This window comes from Dasypus novemcinctus, chromosome 22 (genome assembly GCF_030445035.2).
Source record: "Dasypus novemcinctus isolate mDasNov1 chromosome 22, mDasNov1.1.hap2, whole genome shotgun sequence".
Taxonomy (NCBI): domain Eukaryota; kingdom Metazoa; phylum Chordata; class Mammalia; order Cingulata; family Dasypodidae; genus Dasypus; species Dasypus novemcinctus.
In genome coordinates this window covers 36,065,607-36,088,267 of record NC_080694.1, presented here as the reverse complement: position 1 = coordinate 36,088,267, position 22,661 = coordinate 36,065,607, and positions in this window count along the sequence as shown.

Here is a 22,661-nt window from a genome sequence, read left to right as displayed (position 1 = left end):
CTTTTCTTCTGTTTTCTCTAGGCTTAGTTTGAGGGCACCTACCAGTGCTTGGCACACAGTATATGTTAGTTTCCTTCGCATATGGATGATCAGACACAGCCTATCTCAGAACAATCGCTTTTTTCTTCAGACAGAAGAAAGGAAATAAATGTGCCCACAGTCTACTTCCTTGGGTGCTAGGAAACTGTGAGGGAGATCCCAGGAGAGAAAAATGTTTATTAGATGTCATGACTGAATCCTGTCCCCAACAAAGATGTATTAAATCCTAGCCCCTGGTCCTATAGATGTGAACCCATTTGTAAATAGGAGCTTCGAAGATGGAAAAGTGTGCCCAAACTGAATGAGGGTGGGCCTAATCCAATATGATTGGAATTCTTATAAGCGGAGGAAATTTAGACCAGAAGTCCCCGCAGAAGGGGAGACCAACAGCCATGTGGCAGAGGCGGAGACTGAGCTGCGGATGGCCAGCAAACCACCACCACCAGGAGGCTATAGACTTCAGAGCAAGCACGGCTCTGCCAACAACTTGATTTTGGGCTTCTAGCCTTCAAAACTGTGAGACAATAAATCCTTGTTGTTTAAGCCAACTAGTCTGTGGCCCTTTGTTACAGCAGCCCTTAAGACAGTTTTAGACACAAGAGGAAGAGGAGAATAGACATAATAGCTCATTCCTTCCAAGAAATTCCCTTTCCTTTCAGGTAACCAAGAATCTACTTCCCTTCTAGATAATATTGTTCAGTGATTTCCCGAATGTCAGGGAAGCTATACACTTCTCAAGTGTTCCCACCTTAGCAAAAAGGTAATATTATTAAAAACTATTTGTCACTAAGGGAAAGGAGGCAGGTTATTCTCTAATATTCATGCTCCCCTTCTGCCACAGAAATAGAATTTTTAACCTGGGCACTGGCTGCCCAGGGAAAAAGATGACATGCTCCAGCTGCCTTTGCACCAACTGTGGTCGTGTGACCAATTTCTGGCTAATGGGACAAGAGGGCAGCGATCTGTACGTTTCTCCTGGTGGGAAGAGGCGTGGTCTCCCAAGCTCCTTCCTCCTTCCTGGTGGATGGATGCCAACATGACGGGAGCCATCTTGGAAACAAGAGCCCCACTGGCCAACACAGCAAAAGGCTGACAGAGCAAGAAGATAAAACGTCACAAGCAGAGCCACCCTGCCAGCTTCAACTCTCACATGAAAGAGAAATAAACTCCAGACAAACTTATAATCTAACAAATAGAGCAACTTAGGTTTTGTTCTTACTGACGTTGCCCCAATGCTTGTGTTTATTGTTGTTTTTATGGTGCATAGGATAAATTCCCACGCAGTGAAAGTATTTGGAGAGTCTTTTTTTTTTTTTTATTTGAGAAGTTGTAAGTTTACAACTATTTACAGTCCATAGCTTATATCTGGTGTATTTTTCCCACAAACCATCCTATTATTAATACCATGTAGAATACTGTATATTTGTGGTAGTTCCCAAGAGAATGTTCTCATATTTGGAATGTTAACCACGTCCATTATTTACCACGGGTTCACTGTGTTATATGGTCCCCTGACATGGGCGGACCCATGACAATCTGCCCAAAGTGTGTACTTGGTGGCTTTCAGTTTTGTATGTGGAGAGTTTCACCATAACTTGGGTCTAGACAATTCCTATGTGGAATTTTCTTCCACACATGATCAAATATGTTCTTATCAGAAAGCAACCATAGTTGGATTGTGCATAGTTCGCTGGGTGACTTTATTGAATCCAGATAGCACAGTGTCTCTGGAGGGCATCAGGCACTATTCTGTCCAGCCCAGTGGAATGGAGCACTCTCATTTGATCCAGAAACCTTTTACTTTTATCATTGAAAGGGAGGGGAGGAGGAGGAGGATAGACCTGGAGGGAAGAAAGCAGGGTAAAATCTGACAGGTTATTTTGGACATTTACTCCATCCAACCACCAGCAGAAAAGGATATCAGAGAATTTGGCTTTCAACCTTGCGTGGTTTAACGTCCTAAGAGGGGCTTTTAGTAATGAGACATTTCTTTGTAGTCTTGACAGTGAAGGCTTGATGCCATTTAATGGTCTCTCCACCCATGTGAAGACAATGTCATCACCCTCTGTGCTGCAAGACTCCCAAGTGGCACATTCAATTTGTGAAGTCAAGTCTTTTGGACTCCTCCCCCAGTAACTTCACTGCATCCCAGCTGCCTCCCAGCACTGCCTCGCAGCCTCGGACAAAAGCAATTATCTTCTCTTTCTGGAAGCAGACACTAGAGGCTGGGGGTGTATTTCTGAAAATATGATTTATCCTTCTTCAATGATAAAAGCAATGCATGCTCATTATAGCAGAGTTGGAAGTGGAAAAGAAGTTGAAAACACATGGGAAATTCACCCTTAATTCCAAGACCCAGACAACGTCTGTTATCTTGATTTGTATTTCATTCATTCTTGTCTTCTTTTCCATGCATATTTAACAGTGCCTGGACCATAATCTCCATATAATTATATACTTTGTTCACATAACATAATATGATATCTCCTATGTCATTACAAATCATTCTTAAACATTATTTTGAGAGCTGTGTAACATCAAGGGTTGCCAAATAACAACAATGGAGAAGCTGATATTTTCTAAGTTTCAGACACTATTCCAACCAATTTACATACATTTTTTCCATTTAATCCTAATAACAGCCCTGTGAGGTAGGAATTACCATCATCATATAAATTGAGGAAAGTGAGGCTCAGAGTGTTAGTAATTTATCTAACATAACATAATTACTAATCAGTCAAAGAGGGACTTTTACACAAGTTTGTTTGACTCCACAACCCTTGCTTCTCACCACTACCTAATTTCTCTGTTGTTTGGACATGTAGACTGTTTCTAACTTTTTACTGATAAAAATACTGTAATGTTGGACAGACTGTATTTTTCTTGTATTTCTTAAGGTAAGGCCAAAGAACTGGAATTACTAGAACTAAGATTTGGACATTTGAAAAACATTTTTGTTACATTATTGCCAATATACTATCCAAGATGGTTGTACCAATTTGCATTCCCTACAACAAAGTATAAGGGAGCTTCTTTTGCTCTACCCTCACTAGCTCTGGACATCATACTCCGTAAACATTCCTACTAATACGATGGCTAAAATTGGATTATTTTTGCTTTTTCCTTGCATTTGATTATAGTGAGGTTAAAAATTTGTCGTATGTTTTAAGCCATTTGTATTTTATTTTAATAATATAGACCCATTTACCGATGGGGTTATTAGGTTGAACCTTATGGAATTAACATTTTTGTAGGCTAAAAAATAGTTGAGGGAGTAGGTGTAGCTCAGTGGTTTGTGTGCTGCTTGTATGACGTCTCAGGTTTAATCTCTGATATCTCCTGAAAAAAAAAGGCTAAATATCAGCTCAGCCAAATGTGTTTTCAAATGCATTAAGAATATTAACCATTAGATATATTGGCAATAAATATTTTTGGTGCAGATATTTTGATTTCCAAAATGAGCATCCAAAAATCTTTTAAATATTTGCGAAATGAAGACAGCATGCCAATGATTTCAATGGATCCGTGTTTTTTGTTTCCTCCTTTTCCCTTGTTATTTGTTTCTTCTGCACTTCCAACTCTTCCTCTTCCCCTCTCAGGTTTGAGTCCAGAAAGATGTATCTTCAAACGGTTGATGAAAGCCTGACATCAATTTTGAACATAGAATAGGAAATATCATTGAAAAAAAAAAAAGGTAAAAATGAGATCTTCATCAGAGTTGATGTTTTCTTAAAGGAAAACAATTAAAACCACAATCTGCAAGCATTTGGAGACATAGCTTTAGTTGGAGTAGCTCAGGCTCTTTAAGGAAATAGCGACCATGGCTTCCCTGTACATATATTACCTGCACAGCAACTCTCATCACATCCATGGTGTCAGTTGAGAACTTGGAATTGGCTGTGCGTCATTCACCGCCAAAATAAAGATCAAGTCAGACCATCTGGCTCTGAAACAATTTACCTTCTTCTCTTTCCTGTAGGTGGTCAGATAGCCATTTGAAAGTTACTCATCATGGCTGCATATTGAATACACATTTTTAAACTTCTAGAAAGGAAAAGAGAACTGCTACAATGCTGAATCTCAAGTTGCTTGTCAAGGTCAAGTCTAAGCTTGTGGTGAAAGGCATAGAAATGCTACAGCCCTGAGTATTTCAGAGATTATTAATAAACATTTGCTTTTTAACACCTGCTGCTCAAGATCCTCGTGCGCAGAAATCATTTCTCTTTGCTTCTGTTCAGATGGGGTGAAGTGGGGGTATGAGGTCATAAGCCATTCAACTCCCTTGAACCCCTGGTTGAAAAAAAAATGATTCCTACAATCACCCTTGCCCTTCATGTTTTCATGTCACATACTGATTACCTTCCCTTAAAGCTGGGAAGCACACCTTAGGTGTTCCAGGGTCTGAGACTTTGATGAATCCAATGGCTCTTGATGCCTTCCTAGAAAGTCAGTGAGTCTGCCTTTTACCTTTACAACACGGCTCCCAATGGGGAACGAAAGACAATAGAGGTGACATGTTTCCAAATACAATAAGATGTTCGTCCTGGGTGAGGTCGGCATTCCTGACCCCGCGATGGGAATGGATGAACTCCCTGCTGCTTGTTTTGGGGAGAGCATCACTCCTGTGTGACGCCTTTCACTGTGTCACGTAGTTCTCCATTTGTCAGATGCCATTCCAGCTGAGGGTGCAGTGTATCAAGATGTACCGAGTTTCCCTTGGTCCAGGGCTAATTGACAGTTAGCCTGCCTGGCACCAGTCACAGACCCACTGAGCTCATGGGGATAGACTGTGTCCAAGTCACGGATGAACAGATCCTTCTGAGCACAAGGGTTTGTGGCTGCCCCAGCGCGGGCTTCTCAGCCAGCATCAGGTGCATGGGCTGGCATACATTCGCAGAGCTCAGCCAGCTGGCACTCCTCTACGGCCCATCACCCTTTTGCATACATACAGTGTCCTATTTAAACTGCACTTTGTTTTGCTGAGGATGACTTATTCACACATGCCAGATGTTCCCTGTAACCTAGCACCCTGGAAATAGCTACCAAAAAGCCACATGCGCTTTTTAACTGTCTGAAATACAACCGAATGGTCTGTGGTTGTCCGATGACTGGGCTGTGGAAGGAACGACCCTGTTTCTTCTTTTTCCTCTCTAGGCTTTTGGGCCTAACTTTACAAATAGGGCACGATCCTTCGCTACAGTTTCATTGAGGTTAGTTGTAAATACTTGGAAAATAAAAACTGTGCTCCCACATGAAAACTAAAAATTTTTAAAGGAAAGCAAAAAGAACAGAAAGAAAAAGCCCGTCCTATAACAGCTTGAAATGAATATGTGGAAAATGGAATTGTGTTTTCAAAATGCTGGCATTTTGTTTTTCACTAAAATTTATTTCACAATAAATTCTCATATTTGTTTTTCACTAAAATTCATCTATATTATTCCCTATACTGAGATCTACACTGAGATCTAAAACTCCCTTGGGAGTTTTAGTGGCAACTAGTTTAGTTTAGGCAGTGGTGATGACATTTTTTTCTTGAGAAATCCATTGCATGGATGCCTTTGTCTTGCCTGTGGGACCAGCCCCTCAGCATCTCCCTATCTGGCTCCCTGGCTTCCACTCTCCAAGCCAACCCTGCAAACTACCATTACTTGGATCTTCCTGAACTCTGCCCAACAGTAATAAGTCGTTTCCCTACTGAGAACTTCTGTTGGCTTCACGGTACACAATGTGGAATCAGGACCAGGAGCTTCTCCTTGACTTTCGAGACCCTCCCACTCTCACATAAGTTTACTTTCCACTTCCTCTCTCAAGGCCACCACGAAGAAATGGTAACATGGGCTATTTTGCAATAAAATGCCAAGGTGAGTGCTTGTCCATCTCCTGTCTCCACCTGCTCTGTCCTCATACCTCGAGACTCTTCCTGATTCCCAGACCTTTTTAGAACCCCTGTCAAAGTTTTGTGATGATCCAAACCTCTTCTTCTCAGCCCTCCTCAAAATCCCAGCTCTTGTCCAACATCTTGCTCACTTTTACCAGCTCCAGGGAGCAGAATCTTTCTTCACTATGGATCTGCAGTGCTTGCTACAGGCTTGCTAAATGCTTGCCTATTCAAGACCCTCATTTGTAAATCATTTGTTGAGATCTAGGATGAAGCTAACTGCCTTTGCAAGGTTCAAGGAGAAGATCCAGGTAGCCACCAGACAAGCCCTGCCTTTTAAATGCTGACACCCATTCACTGCTGTTTCAACACCCTATAGCCATTTCTTCCTTTCTATTGTGGTTTTCTCTACCTGACTTGCCCTTTTCCCACCCTAAGTTCACATCCTACATACCTTTTGAAACCCAACTCTGCTCTTTATCCTATAGAGGGTCTCCCATGGCCCTGTTGGATCCACTGTTAGTTCTATACTTTCAGATTCCCAAGGTTCTTCCTGAATCACAGATTCAGTCCTTAATCACACACCACCTTGCATATGACCTGAATTCTCTCCGTGCCTGTGTCTGGACTCCCTTATTAAATTTGTATCTACCTCCCCCCAGCTCCTCAGAGCTCTGAGCAGAGCTGAGAACCAGCTGCTCAATCAATGTCTGCCTGATTGATTGTGAATGGGGTGACTTCCCTCCTTCTCTCCAATAATCCACTCCTATCTATCACCAAGTCCTGCATCTTCTGTGGTGGCTTTGAGGAGGACACTCTACACTGGTCTCCTGCTTCTGTAAGTCCTTTTGCCCTCATTGCTTACTGTCTGAATCCCAACTCTTTGGGTCATGCAACCACTTTGAGATGACACGGTTGAGCACACACTTCTCATAGGTATATATTTATTCAGTTATTTGCAAATTGTATACAAGTCCTGTTGTATCTCACCACGAGGGATCATTTGTGCACTCCCTGGGAAGTGCACTCCCACATTGGAGCACAGCTTTTGTCACCTTTTCTCCATGCATTTGGACACCAGAGAATGGAAGGTTCATATTGTATGAGGGTCAATGCCCTCACAATGAATTCCTGGGCAAGTCACAGCTCCTGGTCCCAGAGTTGTTGTTTCTTTTTAATTAGAGAAGTTGTAGGTTTACAGAAAAATCATGCATAAAATACAGAGTATCACTGTACTATTAACACTTTGCACAAGTGTGGTATATTTGTTACAATTCATGAAAAAAACATTTAGAAGAGTGTACTGTTAATTGTCCATCATTTACATTAGGGTTCATTGCTTGTCCTATGTTTATTTTTAAAAGTTTTTATTCTAGTAACACATATACAATCTAAAATTTCCCTTTTAACCACATTCAAATGTATAAGTCAGTGCTATTAATTACCTTCACAATATTGTGCTAATATCACTACCATCCATTACATTCTGATCAACCCAGTCCAGAGTTTTATGCATGCATTTCTCAGTGTGGGAAACTGAGTGCAGATCTTTCTGAGACAAGATAACCAATTGCTAAGAAACTGAGCATTTTATTGGACACAGGGACATGTACTTACCTTAAAGAGGGCCCATTTGCCTTACTCAGAGAATAGGAACATAAAATAAAAACAACATGACCCTCAACTTCGAGTGTCCTAACCAAGTGTCTTTAAACTTACTTATGAACCTCACAAAGGGTTTTGAAAATCTATGTACTCACACATTTTTGGCTTGCCCAAGTCTTGAATTTCTCATCATATGTTTAAATATGTTTATTTTTTATTAAACAGATAGAGAAAATGTTAAATATTTTATATGATAAAATAAGATGATGATTGACTGTTATTACAATAAATATTTCATAATATTATATGATAAAACAAATTTTCATTGCCTAATTGAATAACGCATACCAGAAAGATATCGAGTGAAATTTTTGTTCATGTGTTTGATTTATTGTATTTTGAAAAATCTGGTTGTCGTGCAAAACTTCCAGTTACATTTAAAAGGATCAGTATCACAAACCTATTCTGCTTTAGCTATTCTGAATTACAAGCCCACATGGACCAATATGCATTCCTTTCTTACCAGAAGTATATATAAAATAGGGAATGACAGAAAGCCATGTGCATTTAAGGACCTTGATATGTCATTAATTTTAATTTATTCTTATGTTTGATGCACCCTTTCCTAGCAAAGCACCAAAGCAAGATTTGGGATGGATGAGGGATATACCTTTCTTTTGTATATGATACATACAAATGATATATGTATCATTTGTTGAACTGTTATGGATGATGAACTGTTGTGGGTTGAATAGTGTCCCCTCAAAAAATGTGCTCAAATCCTAACACCCAGTCCTGTGAATGTGACTTTATTTGGTAATAAGGTCTTTGAAGACGTGATGAGTTAAGATAAAGCCACACTGGATTAGGATGAGTCCTAATTTAATGTGACTGGTGTCCTTATAAGGACAAGGAATTTGAATATAGATGGACAGAGAGAGAAGACAGCCTAGTGATAGAGGCAGAGATTGAGTTATGCCACAAGCCAAAGAATACCATGGATTGCTGTCGAGTCACCACAAGAGTCCTACAGATTTCATAGTAAATATGTCCATGCTGATACCTTGATTCAGACTTCTAACCTCCAGAAATGTGAAACAATAAATTTCTTTTGGTTTAAACCATTCTATTTGGGGTACTTTGTTATGCAGACCTAGCAAACTGAGACATGAACATTTTCAGACAGATCAATATTAGCTAAGAATACCTACGGACATTGGCGTCCTTATAACCTCCTTGCCTGGGTATCATTTGGAAAGTCTTCAAGACACCAGGGAAATGTGTACCTCAGTTGGAAGAGGACTGGCCAACCCCACCAGCCAGCAATGAAAGAGTTCAAATAGAGTGATGTGGATTTGCTAACCTAAGTGTGGACCCAATACCTTCCCTTTGGTCCATGGAAGGGATGGCTCTTACCTTCATTGTGAAGAAGTCTAATCTGGTGTGGTGAGACAAAAATAGTCAGGACAAAATTAAGAACCTTTTAGTTAAATATTGAATCAAGCTTTAGAAATTGAGGGGGCTGGTAAGCCACAGAAACACAACAGAACATATTAACTCTCAGAAAAGCAAAGGGCAAAGTGTGGAGGTCAAAGTGGCAGGAGTGAACAAAGGGTAGTGCAAGGTTGCAAGGCAAATCTGTGGTCCATCTAGACTAATTAATGTGCATAGTGGTTCTTTCTGCCAGCCCTTCCCTGGGAAATCCAGAGCTCAGGGCTCACAGGTACCTAATGTGTAGCCTTGTCTTCCAGGAGGAAAACTGTTTAACCCTTGGGGGTATTAAATACTATACACATAGTCTGGCCTCAAATCTCTCTAGGTCTCACATTCATGAGCCCCTCAGGCTTCTGCTATAGTCTCAGAAGTCTCTTATTCTTCTCTGCCTGGCCTTTGCCCTTCTGCCTAGAATGTCCTTCCTAGTCACTCACAAATCATTGCCTCTGAAACTTCTTTCTCCAGCATATTTATCCCTGCTCTGCCACTTAGAGCAGAACTTCTCAAAAGGAATTCACTACTCTGGCAGCTTTATCTGGGATGTTTGGGAGTAGGGGTGTTGATGTGGGTGGGGTAGATTCATAGGACAAACCTAGAGTTTCTAATTTGGTAGATCTGGAATTAGAATATTGGAATCCCTGTGATAAGATCTAGAAATCTGCATTTTTACAAAACTCCCCAGTGCTCCTTTGTTTTCTAAAGTTTGGAAATCACCGTTGTGCAGTCAGTGACTCTGGGTCCACGGGCTTCTCTCGTATGTCTACTAGAGCATTCATAACATCATATTGCAGTTTATTTGTTTGCTTCCTTCTCCCTACTAGTGTCTGAATTCTCAAGAAGAGAAGTCTCCTTCATCTCTGCTGACTTTGCCTGCTGCATAGTCTTGCTTCCTCAGTGTTCAGTGGTCAGTGTATCCCCAAAGAGGGTACACAAGAGAAAACTGGAATATTGTTAGAGTTCCTCTTCCTGGTAACATCAAGGAGTATAATGTTCTCAAACTCCAAGCGAATCACTTGATGAGATCTAGATTGAAGCTAACCAGCTTTGCAAGGTAGAGGGAGCAGATCCAGGTGGAAGGCAGTGGTGCCATGCCACAGAAAGCCAGCCTCAATGTCCATGGACTTCTGCCCACTGGTCGGGGTGGTCAGGAGTGGTGGTGGTGTCTGCTTGGTGGCTGCCTCCCACAGCCCAAATATCATAATGAAAAAAAGCGCAGCCAAGAGGTGGTTGCAAGTTTATGTAGTCTTGGATTCCTTATGGGTTAGTGACTGTGATTAACTACCTAACATCCATTTCCCCTTTCTTCTTCAATAATAGGACCTGGATTTATTGAAGGTAGCAATGTACCGAGATGAACAACTACCTTTCCTTGCCGCCCTTGTGGAGACAAGGGATGGATCATAAGACCTAAGTGGAATCTTTGTGTCTGTCCTTTCTTCTTCCTACTTCTTGCAGTCTAGAATAAATACCACAACCATCTTGCAGGCTGCAGGTGGATGCCATGACCACGGAGCAGAAAGCTAGTAGTGGCTCTGGAGTGACATCATGGAACCAATATTTTAGCCAGGGATCACTTACCTTTGGACTTTTTAAAATATAAGAAACCAAAAACCAAGAACCTGTATTGTTTAAGCCCCTGATATTTTGGTTTTCTGTATGTGCAGTTGTATCTAATCCTAACTAATTCACATTATTGGACCATTTGCCCTGTGAACTGATAGCCCAAATAGACTTTTTCACTATATTATGTGACTAAGTAATACCCCTCTCCCTTAGAGACACAACAGTCCTCTCCTCTCTGACTATTGCTGTTTTCAGTTCCACGGGATCACTGGAGCTGTTGGCCTGAGACTATTCAATCCTTTGAATTACCTGACAACCAAGCAGCTGGACTCATGAGCCATCATGGCATTAACCAGATGGGTCCTCCAAGTCTTCACTGAACCTACTGTGCCTTGGAGAACCATGGAAGATTGTTTCATGGACTCTTTAATTTGGACCCAGAGGACCCACATAGTTGGGAACTTATTACTCCTGAGATTTCCTTCCTCAAATACAGTTGCCTTTGAGCTTTGATTACATATGCTTAATTCGTCAAGTCTACAGTTAACACAAAGATTTCCTGGGTAGTGAATGTCAAGCTTATAAGGGAAATTCCATAATGCTATACAAGGGATAATGAGTATGCACAAAGCAATGCATACTTGTGAGAGCGTGGGGAGTGAATTTCAAGGTATAAGGGCTTCGTATCTCCCAATATGAATGAATTTTTTTTGCAGCCAACAAGGTAAGAGATCATAAGAGAGAAGATCTAGATAAAGTTGCAAGCATCATTCCAAGCCCAGCAAAATGAGGGCGTATCTGTAAGCCTGGTCCAAAATATTGTGTATGAACCTAATTTAGCTGAAGGACATCCAAAAGAAGCTGCACACAGTAATCAAAGCAAGAGAAAAGTATGACTGGGTAAGGTGCTAACATGGTCTCTGGGAGTCAAAGAGAAATGGGTTCCAATTCCCAATTTTCCACCTATTATGAAATGAGGTCACAATGTCCATCTGGCAAGGTTGTGAAGATTAAATAAGAAACTGTATGCAAAAGAACTTGGCCACAGATAATGAAAGGGAGGCATGGGAGAAGTGAGCATAATGGTTACTAGAGTGGGTTTTGCCATCCTAGAGACGAGGGGCTTGAATCTAGCCTGCTCCATGACCTTGGACAAATCGGATAACTTTCCTAATCTTCAATTTCTCATCTGCAAAATGGGGATAATAATGTATCTCACAGATTGTGGTTCTGTTTAGGAAAATACCTAAAACACAGCAAGATCACAGTAAATAATACTGCCATGGTGGCAGCAGCTGCTTCTGATTCTTCTCCTCCTCCTTTCTTCTCTTTCTCTTTCTCTTCTCCTCCTTGTTTTCTCTTCTTTCCCTTTCACTTCCTAGGTCTCTTCCCCTTCTCCTCCTCCTCTTCCTTCCTCCTCTTCCTCCCCATTCTTATTCTCTCTCCTTGTTCTCTTCTTTCTTCTTCTCCTTCTCAATTATAGGAAAAATAGATTCTTCTCTCTTTTATACCAAAAAAGACTTTGTTAGCCCCCTCCTTAGACAGGGAAAATTTGCATTTTCTTTTACCTATGTTAATGTTTTCCAAATTGGATTCCACAGAACACTAGTTACAGAATCGCTTGCTACTCACCAAATACCCACGTGCTTTTTACACATACCAGTTCCCTAACATTTGTGGGGGGGGGGGGCATGTGACTAGTTATGGCCAGTGAGCTGTCAGAAGTGATGTGTATTCTTTCAATCCAGAGCATCATACAGTGAGCATTAATTCTCCATGTGTTTTCTTTCCCTGCCACAACAAAGCCTGAATTTACAAGTTGAGATGGTCACAAATGGTGGAACTCTATTAGCTTGTATTCCTGAGTGACTGGTACAGAGCTCCTTGCTGACCTACACTAGTCGTGGTCAACTACTGAGTTTCAGGGTTAATTTGATACACTGACATAACCTCACTTATCTTGACTCAGATATATATATTTCTATTGACTGTTGATAAGAGTTACATGAAAATGTACTTCACTCCCCCTAATACTTAAATCCCCTGACTTCCCATCACTCTTCATTCTTTTTCTTCCCTTTGCATCCCAAATCGCCGAACCCCACTGGAGAAAATTAAGTGGTAGAACTGATCGAAACTCCAACACTGACATGCTTTGTTATACTGAGCTTTCAGAATCTGTAATCTTTCATTTCATTCCCTGTCAACAACCTACAAACCTCCTGTAATGGCTGTTTCTGTTTTCACTTTTCTCACACCTCAAACTTATGCTTATCTCCCTTCTCTCAGCAGAAGACTTCAGTGCCTACTTTATTGAAGAGCTCAAGGTCATCTACTGGAAACTCGAGTACATTTTCATCTCTTCCTATTTTATCCTGATCATTATCACTCTGTCTTATTTAAAAGAAAGACAGCTTTCTATGCCAGCCCCCCACCCCAATCTCCAACCCCCAAGCCAAGCAATTTTTCCTACCATCAATGCCTTTAAACAACATTTAAACACTCAGCAAATGAACACATTGACTACTAAGGAATTAGCAAAAGCTTATTGAGAGCACTCCTTCCCCTAATTCAGTGCTTCTTATCCGATGTGCTTTCCCCTTGGCCACCTCCTTTCTTCTTGTTACCATAATGGAACTCTACGCAGGTATATTTGTGAATGTAGCATTTTTCTCTTTCTTGTTCCTGGAGATCCAGATTTCATCTACACACATGAGTGACTCAGGCACTTCAAACTAAACATTCAAACTGAACGCATTATCTTTCCCCTCTAAGTTACTCTTCCTTCTGTGCTTGTCCCAGTGTTAACCTACCAGGAAGCCACACTCAAAGTCTCACAGCCATCGCTCCCTTCTCCCTTTCTCTTATCTGCCTTTGCTATATGGATCCCCTCATAAGGATAATGAAATAGCCCCTCAACTGCTCTTCCCAACCTCTCACCCAAACCTCAGCACACCTCCCAATTAGTGCCAAAGAGGAATTTGATGAAATTCAACACCCATTCGTGATTCAAAAATAAATACTAACTAAACAGACCCCTTAGCAAAATAGAAATAGAAGGACAATTAACATGATAAAGATTATCTGTCTCAGACTGGAAGCTGGCATCATATTTAACAATGGAACCTTGAGGCATTCCCATTAAAGCCATGAATAAGACAAAGATGCTCATCATTATAATTAGCCAGCATAATAATTAAAAGAAAAAAACAACAGACACAAGTATCAGAAAGAATGAGACAAAGTTATCTCAAAATATTTATTGATTTTTTTCTCAAGTGGATGAATGAATGAAGGAATGAATGAATGAACTGGAAAATATTTATGATATATTGCTAAATAAAAAAAATAGTAGCTAAAGGAATATAAATACAGCATGATCCAAATTTTATGAGGACAATTTTGTGCAGAAAATAAATGAGTATTTATTGAATGAATGAGGAAAAATTTCATAACTGAAAAAAAATTGTTTTCAACAAACCCTCCACATGGCAGCTTAATTTTATTAAATAAAAATGTGGATTGTTTTCCCCAATATTTATCTACAGAAATATAAACCAAAGTGTTAACAGTGATTATCTTTGGGAGATGACATTATAGATGCTTTTAATTTTATTTTGGTTCATATATTCTATTAGGAAAATGGATTCTTTTGAAATCATGAAAATGTTATGAAAAAAATAAGCTTCTACTTTTTAAGTTCTAATCTAGATACTAGTTAAAGGTTAATTTCTCTGGCATTTTTTTCTGATGGCCATCCAAAAACTAGCTACTCATTACTCCTTTGCCTAAGTTTCTCTTGCACAAGCTTTAACCCCCTCTCTCTATTTAAGATGGCTTGGTCTGTCCTAAATACAAGGAACATTCCATTCTCTCTTTCCAAGAACTCCTCTGAGGAGACTTTTCTACTTAGAAGTGATTTGTTAATTGGTGTCACAGTTCTTAGACTTCTGGTGAGTAAATCATGGATCCAAGAACAGGAATACTAAAGTTCATCCACATTGGAAGTGTTGTAGGGCCAATTTTGCCATTTCATAGGAAGAAAGAGGGGAGAACATTGTCGGCTTATATGAGCCTTGGGAATACAAAGGCAACCTTGAACAGTGAATCCCAAAGAACAATGCTAGCTCCTGCTTCTGTCAGAAGCCAAGCAGATCTTGAGGATGCTTATGAGGAAAGTGCCCAGCATAATTAAAAATTAATAAACCCATCTGATGCAGGAAATTCAGCTATGCTTAATCTCCTCCCCTCTCATAATACTATTTTTTGAACCCACTAGTCCTTGACTTGACTTGGCTCTAGTTTTTGGACTTGTGAACTTCTTATCATGAATCCTGTTACCAGCTTCCAAAGTTTTTCCTCCAGACCATGAGCCCAGCTATGTCTCTGGGTTCCACCTCTGCTTAGCTGGTCAGGTTGGGAATGGTACTGCCTATCAGCTGCACATTCAAGTGATTAAACAGATCAGGCAGTAAGCAGTGATTGTTCCTAAAGTCAGAAATGGTAGGGCATGGTTTTGGGTATATTTTTGCTTGGGGTTGAGTTTCTTGGATCTGTGAGTTTATAATTTTCAACAAGTTATGAACATCTTCAGCCATTTTATCTTCAAATATTATTTCTCCTTCCCTTCTTCTGGAATACTATGACAGTTTGAAGTTATTTTATGAATCCCAAAAAGAAAAAGATTATGTTCTTGAACTAACCCATTCCTGTGGGTGTTAGACCCTTTTAATTGGACTACATCAGTGAGGTGTGACTCAATTTGAGTCTCTGCCCTCTTTCTGGGTCTTATATAAATGGAGACACAGAGAGAGAGACACACTCAAGAAAAGGGAGCTCTGCCATTTTTGATCCTGCCATGTGAGAGAGGACTCAAGGGACACTAGCAGCCAATGCTTGAGCACAAAGCCCCCAAGAGGCTGGACCCATGAAGCAGCTCAAGATCAAAGAGAAGAGCCGTATGCCTGATAGCCCACAACTGAGCTCTGGGAGACGGTAGATGCTGGAGTGGATCTTGGCAGAGATTGGCAGCCATCTTGTGTCACCACATGGCAGGACCCAGGATCACCAATAGATGACTTTGGTGAGAAAGAATTTCTGCTGATGCCTTGATTTGGACATTTCATGCCTTGAAACTGTAAGCTTTTACTCTAAATAAAATCCCCATGATGAAAGCCAACCTATTTCTGGTACTTTACACCAGGAGCACTTTGACAAACTAAGAAGGACTCTATTTACACATATGTTTGACCACCTGCTATTGTACCACAAATCTATAGGATCTGTTAATTTTATTTGTTCTTTTTTCCCTCTATGCTTTATTTTGGATAGTTTCTTTCGCTGATTCTTCAAGTTCACTGATCTTTTCTTTTATAGTGCCCAATCTGCTCTTTAAACCCATCCAGTGAAAAAAATTTTTTTTTCTACCTTGGATATTATATTTTTCAGCTTTATAAGTTCCACTTGGTACTTCTTTATACCTTACATTTCTCTACTAATTATGTCGTATTTTAAAGAGTTGAAAACTCCTTAAACTCTTCGCTAATTCCACCACTGATGTAATTTCTAAACTGGTTCTATTGACTCACTTTTACAGATAGTTAAAACACATTTATATGAGTTAGTTCAATGTCTTGTTCCATCGGCTCCCCTTCACTGTGAATACTCAACCTCTCAGCCTCCACCTTCTCTTTGACCCTGACAGGGTCTCTTTCTCTCTGTTACTCAATATACCCCTTCTTTGCTCATGAAACAATAACAACAAAACCTGTGGTTCTTAACTCTAGCTGCTGATTGGAACCTCCTGGGGAGATTTGAAAAAAATACCAATCCCTGGGAATCACTCTCAGAAACTATGATTAAATTGGATTTAGTGCCATTGTATTAAACAATTCAACTTACTAGTATAGAGCTTTGCACAAAATATTCAATCATGCATAATATACCTATATATAATATGCTGATACGTCTTCTTTACCATTCACCTTCTTTTCAGAGGCCAGAATTTGGGCAGGCTTTTCACATGAACTACCCCTGCTTTAGTTCCTACTGACCAATTGTATGAGTTTGGAGAAATTACTTAATCTTACTGTCTCATTTTTTTCCTCATCTATAAAACGGAGATAATAATCACACCATACTTTTCAGGTCTATTATGACTATCAAATTAAATTATACATTTGAATAAAATGGCAAGTATTTACAAATATTCATTATTATGAGTCTCCCTGATCAACATACCATATGCTGTTTGAATTACATCCACATGTACTTTTCTATACATTAAATAGTGGTGATTTCTTGCTTGTTTCCTGTATGTTTATTTATCTTTAATATTATTATTATTTAATATTATTAATATTATTTAGTTAATATTTTATTAACTAAATCACAATGTGAATAATATATTTTGGGGAAAGAAACCAGGTTTATATTTCTTTACTGTATCTTATTTCCCCCACTTCTGAACACAAAGTGAGAGGCAAAAACATTGAATTGAATGTATGAACAGAAACAGTCCATAATTGATTAATTTTCCTCCATTACAGTAGACATTACCTTTGGCTAGAATAGTTGACAGACACATACACAAGCACAGAGAACATACTTCAAGAAAATATTTGTTGGCTTATTAACCTTTCATCTTTTCCCTTTCAGCATTTCTTCTCTTCCTTTCTCCTCTCTTCAGCCATGTACTGGATCATTGATTCTTGGTTCATTGTCTGAGGAGAGGGAGGCATGAGGGTCAAGAGTCTCTAAATCTTGTTTACTTTAGTTTCTAAAAATGTAATTCTAGCAGGGAAGAGGAATTGGGGAGTAGACAAAAAGTTTTGGCTAGAAACCATATGGAGAACAATATTCAGATCTCCAGGCAAGAAAAGACTTCCACAGGCTTAGGAGAGAAGTGGACATAGAAAAGGAGCACTATGCAAGGACTCTGGAAGAATCACCAGGGAGGTGGCAAGTTTCCCAAGAAAGAATGGCTAGGAGGGACATCTAGACAGATGGGCCAACCTAGAAAAGACTTCAGTGTCTCTAACCTGACTCAGTAAAGGTAGACAGCAGCTGGACTTGTAGGAGCTGCCATACTGGGATGGTGGAAATTCTCCATGGCAACTTGCATGGCTACATGAGAAAGGAAGGGATTTTCTTCCACCCCTATAACTCCCTCTATGATTCATCACTGTATAGGATTCTGAAACCATGCACAATTCTGACCACTGTGGTATGGGCAAAAAAAAAAAGGCAGGCTAACCTGATTTAGCTGCTTGGGCAGATGAACCAAACAGAAATTAAGTGGTTCACAAAACTAAAGAATGTTCTATATTTCTTACACATTTGAGAATGTGGGCTGTGATTCATACCTGCCTCATATATACAAACACATATGTGTGTACAGTTATTTATATTTTACATTTACGTTTATACACACACGATTCATGGTATTCTGCCAGAAAATACATTCACATTTTTCTTTCCTCTCTAGAGAGAAAAATGCCCAAGAATCATGTTTGAAAACCTAGAGTGTAGCCCCATTACTGGGAAGGCATTCATATATCACAGTGGAGTCACCAAGACAAAGAAATGTCATCTTGAGATATCTCAGAAGGGTGATAGTTCTATAGTGAAGAGAATATATGTAATATTCTCAAAGAAACTGAGAGGTAAAATTCAAATATTATTGGACAATATTATATTAATGTCAACATTTTCCCATTGCTTATATGATTTTGGTGATAGGCTAGTTGTCATACAGTTTCTATGATAAACTGAGAATTTTAAAGCTAATGTTTTCTCATTAACAATGACTTATTCACACAAATGCAGCTGGTGACTAGTGATTTCCACAGCAGGGGCCAGGTTGAGTTGCTTTAAATGACTTTTAAAATTAAGGCAATCTTGTTCTTCATGTGTGCCTGGAGCAACCACCCTCAGAGATTCTGGTTTTTAATTGTTAAGAGAAGAAAGCTGTAGCAGTTTGATATAGTTATGAATTCCAAAAAGAAATATTGGATTAGGTTTGTGAACTGGTCTTTTCCTCTGGGCATATTAGATTATATTGAATTCATAGGTTTCCTTGATTAAGTAATCACATAAACCTCTTGTGCCAGTAGGGCATTGAGTCCCCACCCTTTGGTGGATAGGGACTCACAGATAAAAGGCATAGCAAAGGACAGAACTGAGGACTTTTAATGTTGGAGTTTTGATGTTGGAGTTTGATGCTGAAGTCTTAAGCTGGAGCCCCAGGGAGAGAGACAGAGCCATTCACTTGATAGGGACCTTGTGGAGAATACAGAGGAGCTGAGCCCAGAGGAACTGGGAAGTCTGAACCCTTGCAGATGTCGGCAGCCATCTTGCTCCAAACAGACTTTGGTGAAGGAAGTAACTTATGCTTTATGGCCTGGTAACTGTAAGCTCCTACCCCAAATAAATACTCTTTATAAAACCAACCAGTTTCTGGTATTTTGCATCAGCACCCCTTTGGCTGACTGATACAGAAACTTAGAAGTGAGAAAAATTAAGGCAATTTGCTGGGAAAGAAAGATTTTGTAACTTGGAATTTTGTCTCACTCACCATTGTCTTCTTCACCTTTGCCTTCTTCCTATCTGCAGTGCAACTGTGATGCCCTGTTAATAGGATACAGCAGCAGACTTTCAATCTTGAAGACAAAAGCCACCTAGTAAAGAAGGTGTAAGTAGAAGACAGAGGGGTCTGAGTTCTTGATGACTTTCTTAAGCTGTTGACAATTGTCTGTGATTGCCTACTTCCAGACTTCTTGTTGCAAGAGGAAAATAATCTCCTGCTAATGTTACTGTAGTACAGCTTTCTGTTCCTCACAGTGAAATGCCTCCTGATCTCAAACTGATGTGAGCATTATGATCGATTAATATGTCAAGTACAATATACACGTAGGGTGGGTTCATTGGTGATAGTCATGAATGTACATTCATATTTCAGAAAGCTTTCTAGGTAATTTTGAAGGCCACATTCTTGTCACATCAGGTTGGACTGTCACTAACTTTGCTCAGTGTGTGACTAAGTGCTCAAGCCAGGGGCAGGAGTGCCAGTTCTGCCACTTTCTTGGTGCTCTTTTACGCTTGCCATATTAGTAGTATCTCCAGTTCAGATTTTCATTTGAAGAGGTCTTTTAATTCACCAGTTTATTTTATGAAAGTTAATTTAATTAAAAGATTACAATGCATACATCCACATAACCAGAGCCATAGACACTGCAAAAGGGGCATTTAATCAGAAATCAAACACAAAATGGGAGAGCCTTCATTTTCCCATACTCCCAAAAGTACACCATAGATAAAAGTAATACTTTTCCCAGGACCTGGCAAGAGAAACACTGCCGGTTCTAATGCTGCATACTAATTTCTTTAGTTTAAGAATTAAAATATAGAGGGTGGTCCATCAATATTCTAAAGGGATAGTCTAAAAGGAAACCTCTGTTATAATACAACTAGTGGCAGCGGACTTGGCCCAGTGGTTAGGGCGTCCGTCTACCACATGGGAGGTCCGTGGTTCAAACCCCGGGCCTCCTTGACCCATGTGCAGCTGGCCCATGTGCAGTGTTGATGTGCGGAAGGAGTGGCCTGCCGTGCAGGGGTGTCCCCTGTGTAGGGGAGCCCCACGCGCAAGGAGTGCACCCTGTAAGGAGAGCTGCCCAGCGTGGAAGAAAGTGCAGCGCCCCCAGGAATGGCGCCTCACACATGGAGAGCTGACACAAGATGATGCAACAAAAAGAAACACAGATTCCCGTGCCACTGGCAACAACAGAAGCGGACAAAGAAAGATGCAGCAAATAGACACAGAGAACAGACAACCGGGGTGGGGGGGGGGGGCAGGGGAAGGGGAGAGAAATACATAAATAAATAAATCTTTTTAAAAAATAATACAACTAGCTTTTTATTTAACAAATCAATTTTATTGATACATATTAATAAAGTGCAAATCCATCCAAAGTATACAATCAATGGTATTTGGTATAATCACATAGTTGTGCATTCACCACTTAAATCATCTTTAGAGCATTTTCATTATCCCAATAATAATAATAAACAACAAAAACCAAACAGACAAACAAAAAAAGAACCTCATCACTTTCAATCTCTTTATTCTTCCCCTGCCTTATATAGCTGCTATTCAGTTTCTGTTTCTCTAATTTATTTGTATTTCTATTTTGTGAAAACAGTCTTATATACGCAATATCACCCATATTTGTATTTCACATGAGGTTTCACTATGTTATACCTTTCCATGTTATATTTTTTTAGCTTTCCTTCTAGTAGTAATACATGACCTTAGACTTACCCTTTCAGCTTGTCATACCCATGTAATAGCTCTGCTAGTTACAGACACTGTGATGTGTTTTCACCATTTCTATTCATTCCCAAAGGTTTACAAACAACCTTTTTACCATTTCTGCACAGATTAACCCGCAGTTTTTCATTCTTTACCCTCATTCTCTTTTCTGGTGATCTATATTCTAATTATTAACTCTGAGTTTATACAATGTATTTAGTTCATAATAGCACAATCATACATACAGTATTTGTTCTTTTGTATCTGGCTTGCTTCACTCAACATAATGTCCTCCAGTTTCATCCATGTTGCCATATGCTTCACAGCTTCATTTCTTCTTACCATTATATAATATTCTGTCATGTGTATACACTACAATTTGTTTATCCATTCATCAGTTGATGGATACCTGGGTTGTTTCCAACTTTTGGCAATTGTGAGTAATGTCCCTGTGAACATCATTGTGCAGATGTGTGTTTTGTGTCTCAGTTCTTCTGGGTATATACCTAGTAGTGGCATTGCTGGGTCATATGGCAAGTCTGTATTTAACTTCCTTAGGAGCTGCCAAACAGTCCTCTGCAGTGGCTATACCATTCTACATTCCCACCCACAGTGAATAATCATTCTTATCTCTCTATATACTCTCCAACCCTTACAGTTTTCTGAGTTTTAAATAGTGACCAGTCCAATAGGTGTGAAATCATATCTCATTGTAGTTTTGACTTGCATTTCCTTAATCGCTCGTGATTTTGAACACTTTTCATGTGTTTTTCACCATTTGTATTTCTTCTTTGGAAATTGTCTTTTCAAGTATTTTGCTTATTTTTTATTGGGTAGTCTTTTTTTTATTGTTGAGTTGTATGATCTCTTTTGATGTCATGGATATTAAACCCTTATCAGGTGTGTGATTTCCAAATATTTTCTCTCATTAAGTTGGCTGCCTTTTCACCTTTTTGACAAAGTCCATTGAAGTGCAAAAGTGTTTAATTTTAAGGAGGTCCCACTAATCTATTTTTTCTTTTGTTGATCATGCTTTGGGTATAAGGTTTAAGAATTACCACCTACCACAAGATCTTGAAGGTGTTTTCCCACATTTTTTCCTAGGAGTTTTATGGTTGTCATTTTTATATTTAGGTCCTTGGCGCATTTTGAATTTTTGTGTAAGGTGTGAATTAGGGGTTCTCTTTATTTCTTTTAGTTATGGCTATCCAGTTCTCCCAGCACCATTTGTTGAATAGACTGTTCTGGCCCCATTGGTAGGCCTTGACAGCCTTGTCAGAAATCACTTGACTGTAGATGTGACGGGCTATTTCTGAATTCTCTATTTGGTTCCATTGATCAATCTGTGTCTTTATGCCAGTACCATGCTGTTTTTTGTTTTGTTTTCTTTTGTTTTGTTTTTACCACAGTAGCTAAGTAATATGCATTGAAGTCAGGAAGTAAAAGTCCTCCAACCTCATTCTTGTTAGAGACAGTTTTAGCTATTCAGGGCCCCTTACCCTTCCAAATAAATATGATAATTGACTTTTCCATTTCTGCATAAAGATTATTGGAATTTTTATTGAGATTGCATTAATGTGTGAATCAGCTTGGATGGAACTGACGTCTTAATGGTATTTAGTCTTCCAATCCATGAACACAGAATGTCCTTCCATTTATTTAGGTCTTTTTTGGAATACAGCTAGATTTTTGATGAATGTCTCCCTTCCAAATTATTTTTGATCCTTTGCTAGGCTTGCAAGAAAGTAAAGGAAAATTTCAAGGACCAAAAGT